This window comes from Protopterus annectens, chromosome 16.part0 (assembly GCF_019279795.1).
Source record: "Protopterus annectens isolate FY-2018-M chromosome 16.part0, PAN1.0, whole genome shotgun sequence".
In the NCBI taxonomy this organism is placed as follows: Eukaryota; Metazoa; Chordata; order Ceratodontiformes; family Protopteridae; genus Protopterus; species Protopterus annectens.
Window position 1 is genome coordinate 432,894,351 of NC_056750.1, and position 21,303 is coordinate 432,915,653.

The 21,303-nt window shown below is 38.4% G+C and overlaps 1 protein-coding gene across 1 annotated transcript in view; it reads left to right on the forward strand.

Annotated features, from left to right (window-relative positions):
• The window catches only part of NEK6 (NIMA related kinase 6), a 3,457,780-nt gene that overhangs the window by 1,771,989 nt on the left and 1,664,488 nt on the right, over window positions 1–21,303 (forward strand). The gene's annotated exons all lie outside the window — the stretch shown is intronic.

Consider the following 21,303-nt stretch of genomic DNA (forward strand, 5'->3'; position numbering starts at 1 on the left):
GTTAGGCATGCTTGTCAGAGATATCAATAGTCCACTAGCTTTTAACATGTAACGGAGGGTGAGTCAGCATTTCATTGTTGAATCATGTCTTGAGAAACTTATTTTCATTTTCTCAGTTTTATTTCAGTGTAAAAAAAAGTACTGTGAATTCCTGCAAATGTATTTTTTTAAATATAAAATAGACTTGGCATTGGCAAAGCTGGCACAGACTCTGCTGTCTTTTAGTGTTTAACGTTCCTGTCACACCTTAAAGACTAATTACCTTTATGCTTTTTTATCTGCCTACACTAGTTCTACAGTTGCCAAATGTATCACCAAGTTGTGAAACTTTAGTGATGTTGCAAGAGGATGCAAGCTAAGTTGTATAACAATTAAATGAGGAAAATGATATTTCTCCAATGCTCTGTGGGGTGAGGGGTCTGTAAAAAAAAAGGCAGATGACCATTTCTAACATTAGGGTGGAAAAATGTTTTTTATTGATGATGGTAAGTTTTTCATTAGCAGATTATTGTGATTTCACTGTATAAGATGACCAAAACTGGAGGTGCAAACAGCTGGGTTCTCAACTGGAACAAAAAATGCATTATTTAGCTTCTTACTTTAGTTTTCAAATAGATTTAACCTGTGCAATGTTTTGGTTTCTCTTCTTTAAGCTTAAGTGCCAGTTACGCCAAAGCATACCTCTCAACTTCTTAAAGCAAGAAAGCTGGGCAAAACCATAAATAATGAGGAGACAAAAGCCCCCAAATAGGGACATTTTTAAATACTGCTCTTACAAACTTTAAAAGTTGATAGAACAACAGGTTCTTCATTAGCATGGATTTTCTGAAGGATGTGAAGTCTGAAGTTCAATTGACTTTCATTATTTTCTGACTCTAACATTCAATGATTTGTCAGTTTGCCAGAAAACAGCAGTTTTATGAGAAACAAACCAAAAATGTGAGGCAAAAATCTGGACATTCTGTGAAAGCCTGGCCAGTTGAGAGTTATGCTAGGAAGAAGACTGATGGTAACCACTAGAAATCCATTTAATTGCAAATAAAGGACAAAATAATTTTCATACTTTTACCATGCAAAATAAATTAAATTTTCACAACTCCATTATTTAACCCACACTGTTGTATACTAGTGCAGAATTACAGCTATGAAATACAGCTGCATCACTTTGCACCCCACGTCAAAATAAACCCAAGAATAAACAGGTCTATGGTCAATCGTCAAACAGCATGTTCATCGAATGGCTGTTCATTGAATACTAATTGTCAAAACTTTCTTTAATTGAATGGCCATATCATCGTAACGATTTTCATCAAACGATAATAGTTGGCCAACATAAAGGAAGTGTAAACAAATACTTACCACTAACAGATATATGGAAACCTGCCCTTTCCCCACTGTAGTGTGAACTCGGAGTTGGTATATATAACTAGCAGGGTTGTGGGGGCCTGGTGGGTGTAGCCCCCACATAATGAGTGTCCAGTGGTAACTTAATGTTCCTCTTGTGGAGGGCTACACCCCCCAGTAATTATACATACCAACTCTGAGATCACAGTACATTGGGGAAAGGACAGGCTTCCTTATAGCTAAGTTACCGATAAGTATTTCTTTATGCTTCCTTTATGTTGGCCAACTGTCATCATTCAATGGCAGTCAACAAATTTAATTAAATATGATGATATGGCCATTTGATTAAAGGAATTTTCAACAATTAGTATTCGACAAACAGCCATTCGATTAACATGCTGTTTGACGATTAACCATAGACCTGAATAAACAATACTTACTGCATGGCATTGCATCAGCGAGTAGTACTGGCAGGACTGTATTTACGACAGTCTGTTGGGGTTTGAGGTCAAGGAAGGAAAATTAATCTTAAATATTTCTTATTTTAGCTTACTAGTGCAAAACATTTCAAAAGAAAACCTGCAATTCAGGGCTTTTACAAACCTTGCATACAGTCAAAATTACTGATCTGAAAACAGTACAGTGTGCATTACTGTCAACAAGTTTAAATAGGGAATGTAAGCAGTAACATTTAGAAAATAATGCAGACATCTTAACAGAAGTGAGGAGCAAGGCAAATTTGTATAAAGATGCATGTTCAAGACCAAAATCTCCATAATCCAGGGTGCAAATGTGAAGTACAGATTCCTTTTAAAATAACAGGTGTTAAAATAAATTGGTGTACAGTACTCAAACTTTAGTGTAAACAAGAGAAAAAAAATGCCAAACTGATAACTCGGGCTTCATTTTTACAGCAACTTACCATTAGCACAGGTGACATCTGTCCATAGAGGCGTTTGGTCCATAATAGAATATTCAAATTAAGAATACTTAGCAAAGACTTAGAATGTAAGTCAATACTACCTCTTGTAATCAATTTCACCAACACATTCTACACCTTCATGGCATACACTTTTATCTCCGCAACAAACTCAGATCTCCCATGTCTCAAACATTGTTGTTATTGCTGCTTCATCCAGCCTTGCCCAGAAACTAAATCTTCGTAACTAACTTTCTACTTTTCTCTATCTCCCAGTCCAGCCCAAGTCTCCAAGTCCAATATGCAGTCAGGCACTGCCTCACAGAGCTGATGTCATCACGCATACCACTGCACATTGCTGCCGTTGCAGGATATGCTGGCAATGCGTGATGACATCAGCCATAACTTAAATTTGTAAATAAAAAAAGAACTCGAGAATTGATGGGGCCACTGAGAAATTCATGGCACCCCATTATTTTGCTTTCAAAACTGGTAAATACCAAGGAATTCGGTATGGTGGAGAGGTATCTATCCAAGTACTGAGACGCATTTTAATTCCTAAATAATCACATTCTCCTATTCTCCAGAGTCCTCATTATACATCAAAGCAGAGCTTAGATACTGTAATGTTAAGCTTTAGTCTTCCATTGTGGGAAAAAAGGTAAAGTCATTGACTTTGTTAAATGGGACATGCACATTTATAGTCATGGTCAAGGTACTTAGAGTACAAACTAAAGACAAAATACTGGTAAGAAGCCTGTTTTATTACATAAAACACCACTGTCTGGGTCAGCAGTGTACAGAAACCATTGCCCCACTCCCAGACCCAGTAGCACCACCACTAGCTTCAGTCCCTTAGCTAAATCAAAATGACAGTCATAATGATCTTTAGTCAGTCTAGGATAGGGCTTACTTTTCACTTCCATTGCAGATTGTTGACATCTGTTTGGAAAGGTACTGGTTAGATCCTCTTTCTTTCTTCAGGCATCTAGATTTCATCAACTCTAAAATTATTTGTCAAGTTTGACTTGCGTACTCTGTTTCAAATCCTTTGTCAGCAGTTTTCTACCTTACCCTTGGTAGAAAACTACTGATTTCCTGTATACACTATGCATTCTGGGTAACTTCTATATTTTCAATTACAAAGCCCTCCAAACTGCATTTTTTGTTGTTTTTGGTCAGCTGACTGCTAACTTTAAACCCTGAGTTTTCCCGTATAGCTACTTCCCTCCCCAAGGCCACTACCTCCAGATGAGAACAACTTTTATGGTCATTCTTAATGTGAATTTTCACATGACTGGGAAGTGGAGGGATCTAGGGCCCATCATACTGTGGTAAACCTGAGACTGTCTAAGCTGTATCCATCCACAGCATGCTGAAGGTTGCTGGAGCAGGCTGAGTGAACAGCAAGGTGTGGCCTGTGAAGAAGTATTTGCCCTAGTAGAGCAGTCCTGCATTTTTGTCCATTCTGCACTTCCAGTGCCACCAGGGTTTGATAAAAGATTCACCTTCATCAGCAAGTAATCCTTCTCCTGGGATATTCTGTCAGTCACCTTTGTCTTTATTTATTGCTTTTTCTTTTGTTCGGCATTTGGACTCTTGGTACTACATATTCATATAATCTTTTTCAGATTTATCATGTTTCCTGTCTTTCGGATTTGTAATTTTTAGATGTTGCAAAATGAAGTCAGATGCATCTTTGGCCTGGCTTTACACTGTACTCTGAATTGATAGGACTATAATTTTAGTGACCATTTTTCAAATCTGATGTTGTCCCTTCCACCCATTCCTCAATGATTGGGTCTCCATATCTGACATCACATCCAACTTCAGCCACTCTCGACTTTTGAGCCAAAGCTCAGGCTCCTCCCCTTACCCATAATCCTCTCCTTATGTTTAAGTTACCTCAGCTCTTGTGTGCCACTTATTCAATACAGATGTGGTCTCCACTGCTCATTCTTGCCTTAGCTAAGTACTGATCTTTTCACAGTTGTTTGTATGTCTTTGAGGTTTTTTATTATTATAGTCTTATGTCTTAGATACTATTTGTCTTCATTCCCTTACTTACTGTTAGCTTCTTGTTATGTGCCAGATTAGAATTTGTTCTCTCTCTTATCTCTTGCTCCTTTGGGACTCTTCCTGTCTGCTAGTTTTCATCTAACAGTGTAGGGTTATTTAGGTCTTAGGTTTCTCTTTTTTTTAATAAACATCTTTATTAAATTATCACTTGTGACATAAGCGGTCTTATATTTGTATAAATGAAAAACAAACAAAATGACAGCACTTTAGTTGCAAACATTGTACATCACAGACACCACTGAAACAACTGTAGTTGCAAACATTATATATCACTTATAATCTATCCAGTCATTAGTTAAGCATTGTATGGCCCATTCAAGTCCTGCCTCCTAAACCTTGCTTCTTCTCTGCATATATTGTTCCCATAATTCCCATTTTTTCCTGTGTAGTTTGCTCCTTCCCATTTCTAAACATCCCAGTTCCAATTGTTTTATCTCTGTTTCTATATTTACTACTTCCAGTGAAGTCAGTCTAGACTTTGATTTCCATTTTCTAGTAATTGCTTTTTTGGCAGCCACCATAATTAGACTCAGCAAGTCTTTATTATGTCTAGGAAATTCCAATTATATACCATAGCTCAAAAAAATCATCTTCCCAGTCAATCCAATCTGCTCACCCACCATCTCTGACAGAGTGGTCTGCAGGGAATCCCTAAAGTCTGCAAGCTCATTACACTCCCCAAAAATATGTTCCCAATCACCTGTTTGATGCCCTTCATATCTCCAACATTTGCTATCTATCTCAGGAAAAAATTCTTTGTAGTCTACTTGTGTTTACATAGATATTTTTATACCCTTTCCAGGCAAAGATCTTAAATCTTCTAGACTTTTGCATATTTGGGAGATATACATATATCCCCCATTGTCTCTTTGTGAGTTGCTTATCCAGTTTCTCTTCCCAAACCTTTCTAAGCTCCTCTGATTGATTATTATAATTATCATGCAGTATTTTATATGCTTTACTAATTATTCATTTTTTATTGGCAGCTTCTGTTCTAGATTCTGTTAAAAAACTCTACCAGTGCAGGTCTTTCATTTAAGACCCCAGGTCTTTCATTTAAGACCCCCCTATTTCTTTCTCTTTGCCTATACTCTGATACCAATCTTTGATAGGGAATGCAATCTCTAACCTGCAGTCCAAATAAATTCTTGGCCTCTTTCCATTCTGTTACCTTTCCCTTTCTAGTTATTTGCTCCCAATAGCTTGGTTCCTTTGCCAGTTTTCTCCAGTAAATTCCAGCCCCCTCTTGTCTGTTATGTGTATCAATAGCCACAGTCATCCCTATCGGCAAAATCTCTTTTCTCCATTCTTGTGCTGGTTTAGCTCTTAGAATGCTTCCTGCTATTTTTATGAATATAATACTTGGTATGATTTTTGTTGTTCTCCTTAAAAGTCTGCATCCAAAATCCCAATCTCCCCTTATTTCTTGAGCTTCCTGCCTGTATCATCATCATTCCTTTCCACTTTGAATTATAGTTCTGTGTGTGTGCTATGTTTAAGACCCTTAACTGTGTTGCTGTAAAATACCCCCTCAAATTGGGTAATCCTAGTCCACCATGTTCTATTGGAAGATTCAGCTTATCCCACTTGACACTTCATATCTTCTCTTCCCAGAAAAAAAAAATCCTTCAACTCTTTTTTTAATTGCTATCCACAGCTTCTCCTGTGGTTGATAAAAATATGTCTGACCTGTGTATAAGACTAAAGGGACTAAAACATTTTAATTGCTTGTACCTTAGTATCCATTTCCATATAACAAAGCTTCCAGTTTCTTGATTTTTGTATTATCTTCTGTTTTGTGTCTTCTCACATATCCTTAGCTGCCACAACAGAGTAATTTCTAATCCATACTCCTAAATACTTCATTTTATCATGTTCCCATAAATAGGGATATTGTTGGACCAATTTGTGTGTAGGTACATAATTTACCGCCATCATCTTTGTTTTAGCTTCATTCATTTTGTATCCCAAGAAGATATGAAACTGTCTTAAACTGTTCCACAACACTGTAATGTCTCTTTCTGGTTTTGTCATGTATAAAATAATATCATCTGCAAATACAGCCAGCATTTTGTGACTGCCATACCAATTAAATTCTTGAGTTCTGAGTCCCTTATTTTCTTTGCCAGTGGTTCTAAATATAATGCAGACAACAAAGGAGAAAGCCAGCAACCCTACCTGGTTCCTCTACTCAAGCAGAAGTTATCAGAGAGGACCCCACTCACTTAAATTTTCATCTTCGATCATTCATATACACTCCTAATCAACCTTATAATTGTATCAGAGAAAGCAAATGTTTCCATTGCCCTGCTCATGAAGTCCCAGTCTACTATGTCAAATGCTTTCTTTGCATCAAGACCCACTACTAAAAGTGGCATTTTCTTATATTCTGCTTCCCTCTGAATCATCAGTGTTCTGTTAATATTGTCAAATGTTTGCCTCCCCTCCCTCCCCAAAACCATACCGATCCATGTCTATCAATTTTGGTATCACTTTTGCCATTCTTTTAACCATTATAGACATAAACACTTTATAGTCATGGTTTAGTATTGAAATGGGCCTGTATGAAGCTGGATCTGATGGATATTTACCCTCTTTAGGCATTACCATTACCACTGTCTTCTTCCAGAATGCTGGTACCTCTCCTTCTCTTAAAATACTGTTAAACAAAACCTTCCAAATCTTTATCATATTTTCCCTCGTAACTTCCAAACTTCCACAGGAATACCATTTATTCCTGGGGACTTTCCTGTAGATTGGTTATACATAGCCATTTTTATCTCATCTCTTCCTTTCTGAACAGTTAGTAATTGAGCCTCATCTACCTCTAACCTTGGCATATTACATTCTTCTGTAAACATGTCCATTTGTACCTTTTCTTGACTTCCATATTTCTCTGCTTTATACAAACTTTCATAAAATTTCTGAAATATTTGTAATACTTCTACCAGATCTCTTATTATCTTCCTTGTTATAGGCTCCCTGAGCTTGGTCACACCATTTTCCACTTTCTGTTGCCTGAGTTGTTGTGCTAAAAGTTTTTGTGCTATAGAATTATCATCAGAAACAGTTGCTTAACAGCAGTCTTTCTAAACTTGTGCATATTGTCAACGTAATCCCTTATTTTCTGTTTAGCATTCTGCAGTTGCTCCTTTTCATGTTCTGAGAGACTCCCTCTATTTTGCAGTACTTTAACATTTGTCAGTCCCTCTAAATAATTCTTGTTAATTCTTAACCATATCTCCCTTGCCTTTATTTCCACCCTAGTTTTAAACTCCACTTTAATTTTATCCCACACCCTGCTTATATTTTCAGAAGAAAATTCTGTCTTCTCTAGTAGCTTTGGAATTAATTCCAAAACCCATTCCGTAAATTACCAAACCCAAAAAGCATGCAAATGTGGTAAAAAATACAGTAACACCTGAACCACAAGGACTACTGGAGACTAAAACAATAAACCGCACTTCAGCGTCAAACAATTTTATTACGCTTTTGTCAACAGACTTCTTCAGAATAAAAATCAACTCACACTCACTGCTTTCTTAAATATAGTAGATACAAATTAATATAAACAAGTAATTAGCCTATCACTTTGGAGAATTTGGAGAAGTGTCTGAAGAAATTTAGGGCACTAGTAATCGAAAGTAAATATTTTGAACATTGTATTTCGCTTAATATTGTTCCAAAGGGCTTTCATTTGTTCAAGTGTCCCAATGATGTTACTCTCCAGGACGCATTTTACAATGAACTGGTTGAATTCTTTAGTATGACAGGTTTGCAGTTAATGAAACTTTTAATAAGAAACAACACTGGTATTGTGGGGCAAATTAAAACAAAAATACATTCATTAAAAAACTAATTATGGATATATTGACCCAAGCACCAAATCTGCAGGGAGAGTATGAAGAGATGATACAAAATGTGGAAAATTTTGAAAAGATCATTATTATAAAGAATAAAAAATTGCAGCATGACAAAATGGCTTATGCAAATAAAATAGTTTATTCAGGTTTTATTGATAATTCCATTACTATACCTGAAGGTATTTTAAAAAAGAACAGAGTCCCTTCAAGTCAAAAAGGAAGTTATTCGATCTTAACCAATAAAGAGAATGACTGCAGCACGGCGGCAATAGATGATGTCAGTTCGTTTAATTTGAGAGAACGAGCGACCATGGAAGATAAGACCGGACCTTGTGAACCAAGAGCACGTCGTTGAGTTACTATATAGACTAAAAGAAAATGCAGAACAGAATTCAAAAAAATCTGTAGAGAAAGTGAACTCAAAAATTATCGGGGCAAATGGAAGACAACAGGATGTTAAAATTTAAACAACTTTTAGCATGTTACGAACCAACCGGGTATGAATTTAATGTTGTTAATTATTCTGACTTTAGTTTAACTTCCAAACATCTCAAAGTGTTGAAGCTAGGAATGAATTTTGTACCGAGCTATAGACCAGATGTAGTAAAGACTATTTTACAATTAAAACTTTTTACAAGAAAGTTAAATTTAAATTATTTATTAAAATATGTTGCTATATGTAACGACTTTAAAAAAAACTTTCCGTTTTTAATCCTACTTTAAATTATACTGTGAAACTGTTTGAAGAATTACGTGAAAAGGAAGTAAGGGAATTGTTAAACAAAAACAGACCTAAATATTTTAATTTGACACAGGAAGAAATAAAAACAATGAGTCAATTACAATCTAAAAAAGATTTATGGTCCATGAGAGCTGACAAGGGGGAGTGGGTTGTTGGTAATGAATGAAATTAATTATAAAAATGCAATCTATAAAATGTTGGACAACCAGGATGAATATTTGAAGGTGAATATTAGAGGTTACACAAGAGTTATAGATTTATTAAAACATTTCTATAGGAATTATTAATGAATGACTATATAATTTATGGTATGTATTTATGAATTTTACATAAAAACATATTGAATCCTCCATTTTGTCCTATTGTATCCACCCCAAATAGTGTTTGTGATGGAATTGCTTTATTTCTAGATAGTCTTTAATCCTTTGGTTCAGAAGCTCAAGTCTTATTTAAAAGATTCATGGAACCTCCCTGCTAAGTTAATGGAGTTTAATAGTACTTGTGATTATAGACATGAAAATATAAATTTTTAAGTGTAGATGTGAATTCACTGCTTACTAGTATTCCTCGTGTTAAAGGTGGTGAAGCATTGAGAATGTTTTTAACAAACAATTCTGACTTTTCACAAGATAAAATATTATGTTATGAAGTCCTGTCTCGCCATAATTCTTGCTGGATGGGTTCGAAGATGATATTTGGCTCCGACTCGGCCTATACTAAAGCTCAAGAGCTTTTTATTGGCTCAAGGCTAGCCCCTATCCCATGGTGCCTCACGGCAATTCCCCAGATCTCATTTGCTGCAAAAGCTTCGAGGTTGTGTCTTACTGGCTCGTTGGCTAAGTAGAACGATTTTTTACTTATTTAGTCCTTTTCTACCACCTTTCTCTGTTTTATATATATATATATATATATATATATATATATTTATATATATATATATATATATATATATATATATATATATATATATATATATATATATATATATATATATATATATATATATATATATATATATATATATATATATATATATATATATATATATATATATATATAAAATATATATATATATATATATATATATATATATTAATAGTTTATTCTGTATTGTGCTTCTGTTTTTTGAAAGTTTTCAACCCCTATTCCTCCCTTAGGACTGTACAGCCTGTGTGTGTGTGTGAATGTTATAAAAAAAAAAAAAAAAAAAAAAAAAAAAAACTTTTCTTCTTTCGTACGCTTTTAATTTTTAGTCTTTAATTATGTCTAAAGATAAAGATAAGAATCATAAGGATCATCGCCCTTCGGGCTTCAAAAAATGCGACAGGTGTGTGCAGAAAATGTCTCTTACAGACAGCCACACCAGTTGCGTATATTGTCTGGGCGAAGCCCATTTACAGGAACCTTGCACCTTCTGTCACGCTTTTAGTACAAGAGTGTTAAACGAAAGGAAGAGAAAGCTTATTGACAGGGGTCTCATGACCAGTTCCTTCCAGGAACAGCTGGAACTTGGTCAGGTAGCTCCAAAATCTTCAAAGAGAAAATCATCGGTCCCGGCTTCGGAGCTGACCAAAAAGTCTAAAGCATCGGAACCAAGGAGTACCGGTTCCGACTCTGCTTCATCTTCATTGCAGTCTATTCCATTGGTTCCGAGGCAGTCTTTGGTACTGAAGGTTTTGCCTGACATTTAGACTGTTGAGATCTCCTATTTTGGAGAGAAGGAGGTCTGTTTCAGTCTCCACCAGATCCTCCAGGACCCTATCAGATGAGGACATTGAGAGGGTGGTGAAGAGGTTGCTTTTGGATCCAGCTCTAGCTAGAAATTTGACCCCTCCAGACCCAAAGGTCTTGGAGCCGTCCCCTGTACCGATCACTGTTCCTCCTCCGACTACTTCGCTCTCTGAGCCTATTACGCCAGGTTCCTCTGTCTTCAACCCTTCAGCTCCGGAGATTCAGCTTGTTTCCTTGGAGCCAATTACTCTATCCTCGATGGCTCAGTCTGGAGCCGAGGGTTCTGGGAGCCGATGCTCTCGTGTCGACTCCGAGGGGGACAGTCACCCTGGGTTCTCTTCAGAACCGACCCTCCCTCTCAAAGCCTCAGCTCCCACTTCTGCTTTGGAGCCATTCCCCCTTGCTAGGAGTCGACCATCCGCCCCCTCGGAGCGGAGGCCTTCTTTGGAGTGGGGGGAAAGGCTTTCAAAGCTATAGAGAAGGCTTCATCCTCTGCTAAAGCCATTCCTTTGGAACCTGTGTCCCACCAGCAGCAGGCAACAACCTCTTCCCCCCTGCCACCCCCACAGTGTAGGGAACCAGAGGCCCAAGTAGCCCCCATTGGAGGCGCCCCCTCTTCTGAGACCTCCCCAGATTATTCTGCTGGAGAGCTCCCTCAGAAGAGGTTATGTAAGAGGAAACATGTCGACTCCCCCTGAGTCTGTCACATCAGACACTGATTTAGAGGAATCAGAAGGGTCCCCTAGATCTCCCTCTGAGGATGTCTCCTTCTCTGACATCCTAGGAATCCTTAGACAGAGGAGTGATTGGAAAACCTCTAACCCTACTGAGGATGAATCAGTGTATCTTGAGGCCTTTGGCTCCTGACCTTCCACCTCTTGGGTGACACCACCTTATGACCAACTTTTGGGGTCATTTCGCGGAAAGCATGGACCTCTCCAGATTCAGTGGAAGCCGTCCCGAGGAGGCCAAACAAATTTATGACAGCACCTGTGGACAAGTCTTTCCTTAGCAAGTGAGTTCCAGTTGATGCTATGGTGGTAGCAGCGGCCACCAAGAAGGAATTATCTGAGACGTCTTCTAATATCCATCCTCCTAACAAGGAGTCCAGGATGATGGATAAGTATGGGAAACATACTTTTTCTTCAGTGGTATTTACAATAAGATCGCTGAATTACCTGACTCACTTTACTCGTCTGTAACGGGATCTCCTGAAAGAGTTAGGAGACACCCTCCAGGGTTCAGTAGCTCTGGGTTCCATGGACAAGGTTTCCACGCAGCTCTCTACCCTTACTTCCATAGCTTACTCCTCCATAAGGTTGATCTCATATGCGGCAGATGGAGCGAGCAGGGCCCCCGCAGCAGGAATAGCCCTCAGGAGACATTCGTGGATGTGGCTTTGTAATTTTACAGAATCCTTCAAGTCTTCCTTCACTAACGTTCCCTTTGATGGTTCATCACTTTTTGGACCCCAAATGAAAAAGACTTTGACTAGGTGCAAGCAGGAAGGAAAAACCTTATCTGCCGTTGGAGTCCGTTTCTCTCTCCCATCCAGACCTTATCCCAAGGGTAATACTGGAGGGAAAATGTGGTTCCGCAAATCCCAAAAAGGTTTTCCTCAGGCACAAGGTCAACCCTCCCCCAGGGACAGAGGGGGAGGATATAATGGAAGACACCACCCTCGCGACAGAGGAGGTCTGCAACATCAGGGAGATAGAAGTTTTATCTGATCATCCCTTCCAGCGACCCTGAGGGGTTGCCCGACTGTCCATCTCTGGAGGCAGTCGGGGGTCATATATCACTGTACCCAAGCGCCCGGCTAACTATCACTCAAGATCGTTGGGTACACACAGTAATATCCAGAGGTTACCTGATTCCCTTTATTTCTGAACCCCCAACTAACTGGTCTGTTCCAGACGTACCACCCATCCAACTAGACCGTGCAAAATCAGGTCATCTCATTGCTACAGAAAAGAGTCATCCAAGAAGTCCCCGCAGAGCAAGTAGGATCCGGAACTTACTCTCGATTCTTTTTAGCTCCAAAAAAGACAGGGGACTGGAGATCAATTCTAGATCTCAGTAGGCTCAACAAGCATTTAAGAAAATCAAAGTTCCGAATGGTCACTGTGCAGTCGATATTTCTTTTTATCGGGAAAGACAACTGGATGTGCTCAATCGATCTCCAGGATGCGTACTACCACATCAAAATGGACAGGCGCTCCAAAAGACACTTACGCTTCCGTCTGGGAGGCAGCCATTTTCAGTTCAGAACACTGCTGTTTGGCCTCACTACAGCCCCCAGAGTGTTTACCAAATGCATAGCAGTGGTAACGGCTCACCTGAGACATCAAGGATTCCAGGTGTTTCCGTACCTAGACGACTGGCTCCTTACTGCTACCACCAAGCATCAACTCATAAGGACCAGGGACGAGACTCTATCCTTAGGCATCACTGTCAACTTGCAAAAGTCAGTCTTATCTCCCTCGCAGCATATTGTATATCTAGGCTCAGAAATAGACACAACCACCATGTCAGTAAAGCTAACACAGGAAAGAGTGAAATCTCTACGCAGTCAGATCAGATCCTTATTAAACAAACAAAGAGTCCAGGCCAGAGTAGTACTTCATGTTCTTGGGACTGTGGCTTCCGCCATCTTATTAGTTCCTCTTGCTCATCTACATATGAGGATTCTCCAATGGATGCTGTTTGCACAGTGGTCGATGCAAGACCTTCCATTATCTCACCAGATATTAATAACAAACACATGCAAAAGGGATCTGACATGGTGGTTACACACGAAACAACTTGTCATAGGTCGTCCACTTGTTCCTCCCCAAGAGAAAGCAGTTTTGACCATGGTCACTTCCCAGATGGGGGAGGGGGCATTTTTCTGAGAAAGACAGTCCAAAGTACTTGGCAAAACCATGAGAACTACTTACACATCAATGTTCTGGAGATGAGAGCGGTGCTATAAGTGTTGCAAGCACTTCATAGCTCCCTTCCCACTGGAACGATTGCGATTCAGTCGGACAACATGTCTGTTGTTGTGGTACATAAACAAACAAGGGGGAACCAAGTCTTACCCGCTTTGCAGAGAGGCCTTAAGAGTTTTGAAATGGGTGATGGATACTCAATGCTTCCTGATAGCAACGCATATTCTGGGGAAATCCAACGTAATAACGGGCAAACCCAGACGAGCAATTCTGATGCCTCACGAGTGGTCTCTGAATCCAATGGTTGCGAAAGAGATCTTTCACAAATGGGTCCAGCCTTGCTGCGATCTATTTGCCACTCACCTGAACACCAAATGCAGCAGCTACTTTGCCCTCATTCCCTAGCCGAGGATGTCGCCCAGGGATGCTCTAGTAGTTAATGATTGGCCCCCGGGACTTCTCTGTGCCTTTCCTCCCTTTCCACTCATACCCAAAGTAATACAGAAAGCAAGACATTTGAGGAGTTCCTTGATCCTCATTGCTCCTTACTGGCCTCGACAAGTTTGGTTTCCTTTCCTGTGGCCCTACCTTTTGGAGGAACCATGGATTCTGGATCCATCTCCAGATCTCCTGATTCATCAATCGGGACAATTCCACCCCTCCATCCACACCCTCAAATTGACAACATGGCTGCGCCAATTCCACGTATAGCCAGGTGCATTCCCTTATCTCCAACGGTCAAACACATCCTAATTTCATCCCATAAACCTTCCACTCAGAAACTATATTCTAGCAAATGGAAAAGGTTTTCCCTTTGGGCTACAAACCAGGGCTTAGATCCATATACAGCTCCTTTAGAATCCATTTTATCCTTCCTAACAACAATTTTTCATGAAGGAGCAGCAGCCGCTACAGTTAGAGTTCAATTAGCTGCCATTTCCAATTTCCATTTTGGTTTCATGGGAAATCCAGTCATGCAACACTCCCTCTGTAAAACCTTCTTAAAAGGAGTTCTTCTTCTTAGGCCCCCAATAAAACAACCTTTAGAACTCTGGGACATAAATTTAGTCCTCTCATCTTTGATGTCTGCACCTTGTAAACCATCCTCGTCGTCAGACTTAAAATTTTTACCATGGAAAACCCTGTTCTTGGTAGCTATAACATCGGCTAGGAGAGTCTCGGAACTTCAAGCCTGAACTATTTGATCTCCTTACATTATCTTTCACGAGGATAGAGTCCCTCTTAGGACAAACCCTTCCTTCCTTTCTCCCTAAGGTATGCTCAGAACACAACCTGAATACTACCATTGAGCTACCTGTGTTTTTTCCAAACCACTCTTCTAAATCAGAGTATAGACTTTTAACAGCTATATGTCCACAGGATACTCAGATTCTATATATACAGGACCAAAGAATTCAGGAAATCTGATCAACATTTTGTTTCCTTTTCTGACAAAAGAAAAGGCTTACCTGTTTCAGAAATTACTCTTTCAAAATGGCTTTCGGATTGCATATCCTTTGCTTATCAACAAGCTGGTAGACAATTACTATTAAAAGCTAAAGGTCACTCTCCTAGGTCTGTAGCTACTTTATGCGCCTTTAGATCTAGGCTCCCAATTAATACTATTTGTGCAGCAGCTACTTGGGCAAGACCACATACGTTTATCACTCATTACAAATTGGATTTGGCCTCCTGGGACAGGTCATCCATTGGATCCACTGTGCTGAAGAGTCTCTTTGCTTGAGCCACCCGGGATAAAGGTGCTAGGGACGCTGTCCCATCCAGCAAGAATTACGGCGAGATAGGACTAAATAACATAAAGAAGTTGTGTACTTACCATAACAGTCCATGTTTGTCCATCTCGCCTATATTTTTGCGTCCCTCCCTCTAACACCTTTCCTGTTTCTGGGGGATCTAGTGGACCTTTTTTGGGGGCTGCCTGACTTTGCTCTTTATTGTCCACCAGGAATGGATTATGTTTCTAATCCCTTCCTGTATTTTACAACTTCTTTCTTCTTATTATTACCTGATAGGTATTTATTACTTTCTTGCAAACTAGATCTGGGGAATTGCCATGAGGCACCATGGGATAGGGGCTAGCTCGAGCTCTCGAGCTTTAGTATAGGCCGAGTCGGAGCCGAATATCGGCTCCAAACCCATCCAGCAAGAATATAGGAGAGATGGACTACAAACATGAAACGTTATGGAAAGTACATAACTTCTTTTTTATGTTGTTCTCTAATGAAGGTCATTCTAGAAAATAACTATTTTCTCTTTGATAAGAAATATTTCAGGCAGGTTCAGGGAGTAGCAATGGGGTCTTGTGTTACCCCATCATTCGCTAACATAGTACTAGGGTTGTGGGAGCAGGATGTATTATCCAAGTGTATGTTTTATAAGAATATAGCTTTATACAAACGTTTTGTCGATGATCTCCTTTTTATTATAGATATAAAGGCTGAAGATACTAATAGATTTGTGAATGAACTTAATCAAAATTCAGACTTTTTTCAATTTAAAATTAGTGGGTTTGGAATTAACATCCATTTTTTTATGTTTATTTAGAATGGGATTTAAAAGGCAGATAAATTGAAAGCAAAATTTATAGAAAGGAGATGTTTTCTAACTATTTACACTTCAAAAGTGGTCATCCAGATTTTATTAAGTAAAATATTCCAAGGGGGCTAATAATTTGTGTTTCCAGGATGACCACCAAAGAATGAGATTTTTTAAGCAAAATGGTTACTATTATTAAAATGTTCAAGGAAAGGGGGTATAGTTACAAATTTTTATACAGGGTAGCTATGGAGATCTTTGATAAGAGGGAAACTGCCTTTAAGCCTATATTAAAGGGGATAGATTTATCTATTATGTGAAATGTAGAAAATACAGAGAGAAATCCAGCTTTTAAGTTAGACGTGTCTACTGATTTTTGTGCTACTAAAGAAATTGGAGAATTTTGCAGGGTAATCATGATGTGTGGGAAGCCATAAATAAGGAACCCAGTTTTGTTTATCACAAAACAAGATGTTTTAAAACTGTGTTAGAGAAACAGGATACTTTGGTAAAAACCCACAGATTGATAGAGAAGTTGGCATGTGTAATGTTTGTAGGTATATTTACATTACTAAATATATTTTTATTGAAAGTTTGGACTTTATTTAAAAGAAAGATATTCTTGTAAATCCACTGGTATAGTTCATATTGTTATGCGTTCAAGATGTCCTAGTTATTATATAGACATGACTACTCACTGTTTAGAGACATGTGTTAAGGAACAGCTTTACAGTATAAGGACAAATGATATAAACATGCTAGGATCTATTCCAGTTATAAAAAAATGTTGTTTTCAGTAATTGAATGTCTCCCACAAGACCTAAGAGAAGGTAATTATAAGAACTCATTAAAAACAGTTGAAGCAAAGTGGCAAATTTGATTAAACGCATATCAAGCCCTAGGGCTAAATGAAAATATTAATGTAAAGTTTTTTTTTAAAGAAAGAAGATTGAAAGGTGGAGATTAAAAATGTTTAACAGTTTTTAACAGAATTTTAATATTGGTTTTAGATGTTAGTTGAATTTTTAAAATGTTGTACTGACTAATTTAAATGATCAAAGTGATAGGTCAATTATTTAATTAATTATATTAATTTGTGTGTAGCGTATTTAAGAAAGCTGAGTGTGAGTTGATTTTTATTCTGAAGAAGTCTGTTGATGAAAGTGTAATAAAATTGTTTGACACTAAAGTGCTGTTTATTGTTTTTCTTCTCCATCCCTTAAATTCCTCTCATTTCAGCTGATAGGTGGGAAAGTGCCAGTGTCTTATTTTTATTCTATTACCTTGCATTTTTATTTTAGTTATTATTGGTGTATGATCTGAAGTAGTTGTTGGCTGTGTTCAAGACCTTCAATTAATTGCACATGTCCATGTGAGATATAAATTCTCGCATAGCCCAGTTTTTATATCTCCATGAATAATATATAAATTCACTCCAAACTCCTAGCACTGAATTCACATCTTCCATGCCAAACATTTTCATAAATTTCTTCAATAATCTACCCTCTGTTGTTATATTTCCCCTTCTAGGCCCCCAGACACATATTGTAAGTAATATTCCTTGCTGAAATCTGATTATTTCTCCCATAATTTTCTTAAGCTCCATTATAGCAGTTTTAGGTGGATTGTGAAAGCATGCCAGTGTAATCCTCCTCCCTAGCCAATAGTCCCTTAGTACTATGTATCTTCCATTATTATCTTTTTTTTCCCTCTTCTGGCACCATTGGAGCTCCTCTTGCAATTAATACGAGTACTTCTCTTTTCCTTTGCCCCAGATATTCCACTGAATAACCATCCTAAAAACCTTTCTTTATCAAATTCACATGTTCATTTATTTCCAGGTATGTCTCCTGTAGCATAGCTGTTTGCAGTCTACATTTTTAATATAGTTCACTACTCTTATCTTTTTTATATTTATCTGCAAGACCATTCAGATTGAAAGACATTACAGAAAGTGTCATTTTTTTATGTAGTTGTTATTACCATCTTTTATGTATAACAGCTTTTTTGTTAAATGTCTAGTTCCAACTTTTATGTTACATGCATATACTGTTCGTCAGGTTGGTCTTTTATACAGTTGTTTCATGTAATATTCATTTGCACCTATGCCACACCTTACATAACTTTTTGTTTTCTTTGAAAGCCCTCAAACAGACCCCCAACCCCACATAAAACCTATTAACTTAATAATAGCACTCATAACTATGTACATCTTCAAATATTGAAGTTTTTGCTTCCTAATAAGAACAAAAGTTCTAAGTTGATAGCCGCACAGACAGGCTAGAGTTAACCAAGCAGAAAGGTTAGTCATGTAAGATGCATGGTACAGCCTGCGCAATTAGTAAGTGTTATTTGATTTTGTATTTCTTTATATCTCCCCCAGCTGAGAAAACACTCAAATGCTTTCAGAAAACACTTTCTCCAAGCCATTTCTCTGTATCAAATTATCTTCTAGTGACATGCAAACCATACACAAAACTGCTAAACGTACCTTGTTTACCAGAAAAAAGCCTTATAATATTCAGTATTATTTTTCATTTACATGCTTTGTAATGAACCTGTTACTGGATAACACCTAGGGTCTTAACCCACTCATTTCCATATGCAGCCATGGGGAAAAGCACACAGATTTTTCTTTTCTCATACTGTCTTAACCAGACCCTTCCTGTCCACCTTTCCTCTTTTTTTTATTGCAGTGCCTCCATTTTTTAAAACTGAACAAAGAAAAAGAGAGGAAGGGAGAAAAGCAAAAAAAAAAACAAAAGCATTTGATTATATTAGTATCTCCATTGCATTTCAAAAACAAAAAACTGAGAACATTTTACTTCAAGTATAATTGGTTTTGTATAATCTTTAAAGCTCTCACAGCTGAGAAAACTCGTGATTGTTTTCAGAAAACATGATGTCCTAGCCAATTTCTCTGTTCTTTTTTATTTTCCCTCAGCCAGTCCTCTTCCACCAGACTATCTCCAGTTTATCTTCATTAGATTGTCTTCATGGAGACATGAAGACCAGCTGAAGAATTACTTCTTAGTATACATGCATTTGCAAGAAAGAAATATTCAATATTCTTTTTCATTTACTTGCTCTCTGTTAAAACTAATCAATCTAAGGTCCTTAAGCCAGTCATTTCCCCATGTGAGAATGAAAAAAAGCACATTAATTTTAACTTTGTCATGCCTTTTTTGTTGCATTGCATATATTTCTCAAAACTGTACAAGAAGGAAGAGGGGAGAAAAAGAAAAACAGTAACACCTGTTTATATTCCCCATTACACTTAAAAATAGCATGCAAAGAAAACCATGCACCACAAATACAGTACTATTAAGAAAAGAAAGTGTTTTCTTTACTTACAGTTACCTTTCTCCCCTCTCTTCCCCTCCACAAAGCATTTTCCAAACATTAATGACATGAAGTAGAGCATATACTTTAGAGTCCCCCACAAATCCAACACATTTTGAAAAAAGTCCAATATTTCGAGAATGTCTTGTTCTGTCTTATTTCACAAATATAAGTATTGCATTGTAATCCCACATTGTTACTGGTTTTATTACTGTTTTTCTCCATCACCCAAATCTTGTGTCTGTTTCATTTCCAATGTACTCTTGATTCTTTTAGTCAGCTCTTGTGCTCCCTTCCTTCTCTCCAACATTTTCCTTTGAAATACTGGAAAAGGTCTCACAGGTACAGTCTCTATGTGGTCTTTATTACCAGATGAAGAAGAAGCAGAATCTCCTTCTGTTTCACAGCTCACTTTTTGTTGCACAATTTTTTGTATTTCCCCCTTAGCATGCACTTCACCAAAAAATTATTTTATCCCTCCAGGGAAGAATAGCTTAAAGACAGTTGGATGCAGCAGTTTGAATCTCACATATGTGTCTTGACATTCTCTGAATAGAGGAATGAATTTACTTCTCTTTTGCCTGGTGTACAGTGAGTAGTCATTCTCCACAAACATTCCGCTGTCTTCTACTTTTAGTATTTTGCCCTTCTGCCACAGTTTTGTCAGAATAAACTCATTCTGCTGGTAGGATTGCATCTTTACTGTTAAAAGTCTAGGTCGCTGTCTTAAAGCTTGGTTTGGAGCATACACACATTGTGCCCTTTCAGCTAACAACTCCTGCTGTGGAATACCAATCCAGTTGCTTATTTGTGATGTTCTTCATACCACATTGCTGCAGTCCTAACACTTGGGGTAATCCGCTGTCCCAGTCGGCCCGAATACCAAAGTATATGGCTGACGTCGGTCAAGGCGCATTAGTCTGACGTCAGGACGTCAGGGTACAAATGCGCATGACCGACGTCATATCCTCAGTCTTTTTTGCCGCATGGTCCGATGCAGAAGCAGTTTTGCGAGTGCAGGTTGGCGTTCTGAAATTTTCTGAAGTCGGAGTTTCAGACCGAATCAAAGTTGGCTAAGTACCCCGTTGGGGAATATTTTGGTTTTTTCTTGCCTCAGTATTTAACCGGATGTCAGAAAAAGTGAATAACTGTATTTCTTGTGGGAAACAGATACCTCATAGGGATTACCATACTTTGTGTATACCTTGTTTAGGGCCTGAGCACGGCGGTGTTGGATGTCGCTCTTGTGCTAGATTTAACAAACGCACTATAAAGAGAAGGTTAGACTGTGCCAGGTTAGTTTTTGGGAAGCGTTGTAATTATAAAATGCCGTCGGATGCTCCGACGCCCGCTTCGTCCAAAAAGCGCAAGGACAAAGCAGCAAAGCCTAGGTTGGAAGAACCGTCAGTCCCGGACGTCGGTTCTTTAGAAGGCTCAGTGGAGCCGGAGGTTCTGCCAGAAGTTTCTTTGGAGTCTCAGGAGAGACTTTACTGTTACAAGATGTGTCTTCTCAGGAGGTAGGCCAGGCTGAAGGGGCTTCTCAGGTGGCTGTTCTCCCCTCTCTTCCTAAGGTGGTTAGGCCCTCCCCTTCTGTTTCCAAGGCTTCTTTGAGAGGCAGGCCAGGTTTATCTTCAGTGGGGGTCTCTCCTAGTTCTTCAGGATCTTTGCCTAAGAAACATATGCTTAAAATGGCAGAAGATTTGATTACTATGATTAGAGGTTCTATGCCCCCTCCTGATAAGAGGCCTAGGGTGGAACCTGAGCTTGAGAGTTTTGAGCAGTGTTCGAGGCTTC